The sequence below is a fragment of the Sycon ciliatum genome, chromosome 10 (assembly GCF_964019385.1).
Source record: "Sycon ciliatum chromosome 10, ocSycCili1.1, whole genome shotgun sequence".
Taxonomy (NCBI): domain Eukaryota; kingdom Metazoa; phylum Porifera; class Calcarea; order Leucosolenida; family Sycettidae; genus Sycon; species Sycon ciliatum.
Window position 1 is genome coordinate 3968391 of NC_088652.1, and position 3177 is coordinate 3971567.

Here is a 3177-nt window from a genome sequence, read left to right on the forward strand (position 1 = left end):
AATTCGCCAGCCTATGGTGACTGCGTCTGGTAAGATGAGTAAAGATAATGGAGGCTCTCAATATTATAATTATAATGATAATAATTATGGTAAGATGAGTAAAGATAATGAAGGCTCTCAAGGCATCAGAGCGTAAGGCTACATCATGTTGCTGTAAGTAAAATTGAATTGCGAGTGGAGCACATGCTTGACATAAACCCTTGAGCAGGACCTACAACAATATTATTCCCCCGTTCGGTATAAAATTATACAATAACGGGAATGGGAAACAAGGCGTCTCTGCAATGGTCATTCCTCGGACTCAATGTGACGATGTTTACACGGCACACAGATGCACCAGTCTCACACGGCTCTTCTACACACTACGTATCGATATGTTCTGTCCCCAAACAACACGATCTACTACTCATGTACAGTGTACGCTTAGGCGGATAATGCTCGAAAACGTGCAGACTCTACTTGAAAAGCAGTGCAACTAGCTCAACCATACAAGCTCATAACGGGTAAGTTCTCAATTCTGTTCCCCTTCTGTGTCCATAATACCAAACAAGGCAAACATGCATGAAACCTACTTGCATAAGTACCACATTTTGCCAGTGCTTTTGCGGGTACCCTCCGCCAAATGCAATGGGCTTGCTGGCACAAAACCTCCAAGTAAACCCTTACCTGTTCGTTGACTGTGTATATCCGGCGGGAGCGAGAGAGAGAGAGAGAGAGAGAGAGAGAGAGAGAGAGAGAAGAGGAAGGCTAATAATTGAAGGTTTACTTCTGATGCAAAACACCACTGCTATACTGGCAGCGATCGCCCTCCAAACCCTGTTTTACTATCGCTCCAAGTGCAAGCTCGAAGGAAGTATGCCATCACGGGTGCCAGTGCAAAAATGTGCCATGTAAAGGGGAACTCCGGGAATTTTTTCGGTAGTGTGTTCTCTTCATGGGGGCTTCGTATGGCCCCCAAGGAATGGGGAATTGCGAAAACTAGACCCAAAAAGTCGATATATGAAGCCGGGGAGGGCCAAGTTCGTCTCCTCCACGGAGGGTTTTGATGACGTTACGTGTGATTAGGAGCTCAATGCGTTTCCGGAGCTCGAATGGGAACACTGCTGAAACTGTAGAGCTGAAGCGTCTCCGCGGAGGAGACAGACTTGGTCCTCCCTGGCTTCATAACAATAATAATTATAGAAACATGCCGTATCCGGCTTTTCGCAAGTTAAAGGGGCACTCCGGGAATTTTTCGGCAGTGTGTTCTCTTCATGGGGGCCTTATATGGCCTCCAAGGAATGGGGAATTGCGAAAACTAGACCCAAAAAGTCGATATAATATATCGACTTTTTGGGTCTAGTTCATGGGGGCCATATAAGGCCCCCATGAAGAGAACACATTTAATACCGAAAAAATATCCGGAGTGACCCTTTAAGATGCGGCATGTTTTTATAATTATTATTGTGTACGATAACTGTGCGGAATGCGTACACCGACGGTCTCTGGCAAACATGTCGAGGAAGACATGTGGGTGAAAACGAGAATGTTCACACTTTGGACAGTATAACCATGAGTACATAACCAGGTTATGTACTCATGGTTATACTGTAGAGCAGAACCAAGAGTACATAATATAAACAGGGGCGTCGGAAGGAGTTTGACATTGGTGCGGCGAAAGTATGAGAGGGGGGTCCGGGGGTCGTCCCCCGGGAAAACTTTTGAAAATATTGGGCCTAAAAGGCCATATTTTAACGCTTCAGAATAATAAAAAAAAGAATATACATGCTGATGATACACCGCATTGTCGATGTAAAACATGGTACCTGTACAAGAGTCGACAAGGCACCAACAAGGTTGAAATGTAAAAAAATAAAATAAAAATAAAAAATCGAAAATTATTGGCGTGGCTTTGGCCGCACCTGCCGCACCGGTTCCGACGCCCCTGATAAAGCCCCCAGAGTGTGCAACGCGCGTTAACGTCTGATCCAGCTCTGCATAGGGTCTTGGTAGTAGTAGTAGTAGTAGTAGTAGTAGAATTTATTATTTTGATAGGGAAGGCCCTACAGACGTTGCCGTCTTGTTACAGGGAACCCTAAGTGCTCTTTACAGAGCGAAACAAAAACGGATAGATGCTCAACCTGACGACACGAGACAGGCAGAGAATTCCACCTATCAGCGCCAAGGAAAGAAATGGAGAACATGCCATATCTAGTGGTAGCAGCGGGCAAAGAAAGTGAAGAGAATGATTGCCCTCTAGTGCGCCTCTCGGTGCAAGTAGCAGCTGACTGGAGGGTGAACATTGAGGAAAGAAGAGGACTTGTAAGCTGATGAATACAGCGGAAAACAAAAATAAAAAGCCTCAAGTTGAGACGAGATTCGAGGGAGTATAACTTAGCGTGCCGCAAAACAAAGACAGTCGGGGTACGGCGAGGGAGACCAAAAACCTGTTTCATGCTGATATGACTTAAAGTAACAAGGCGAGAGTATAAAGATGGTGTAAGACAGTGAGCATACGAGTTGCTGGCGTATTCAATAGTGGATTGGATGAGGGATAAATAAAATATTCGCTTAGTTGTGTGGTCTACTGTACGGCGGCAGCGGCGGAATGCTCCTATCTTCTTATAAACAGATGTACATACATGGTTGACTTGATCCTCAAAGGTGAGGTGTTGGTCAATAATGAGGCCAAGATAACGCGCTGTGGCAGAAGGTCGAATATCGACACCACCGCATGCAATGGTAAGATCCGGCGGAAGAGGCAGAGCCTTCTTCCGAAGCACCATGAACTTCGTTTTCTGGGCATTCAAGATGAGACCAATGCTTCCAAGGTACGTATTTAGTCTGTTCAACTCACTTGTCAACTTGTGCTGAAGTTCTCCAGTAGACTGACAGTGTATATAAAAGGCGATATCGTCAGCATACTGTTGGGACTCTGCGTGGCGAAGTACTCCAGGGACATGTCGCACGTACAAAGAGAATAACAGAGGCCCTAGCACCGACCCTTGCGGAACGCCTCGTGTACAATGTGTCTCGTCTCCTCTGGTATTTCCAATTTTCACCTGTTGTCGTCGACCCTGGAGATAGCTGGAGAACCACTGTAGTGCTACTCCGCTTATGCCAATAGTTTGAAGCTCGTTAAGTAGTAGTTCATGGCGTACCCGATCGAAGGCCTTGCTCATGTCCACGAGTACAACC

General features: G+C 45.8%; 1 protein-coding gene across 1 annotated transcript in view; it reads right to left on the reverse strand.

The window, feature by feature from the left end:
- The window catches only part of LOC135825792 (uncharacterized), a 9368-nt gene extending 8598 nt beyond the window's left edge, over nucleotides 1-770 (reverse strand). The window contains exon 1 of the mRNA XM_065338415.1: nucleotides 667-770. The gene's annotated coding sequence lies outside the window, so the exon portion shown is untranslated. The remainder of the gene's footprint in view (nucleotides 1-666) is intronic.
- Nucleotides 771-3177: the final 2407 nt, after the last annotated feature.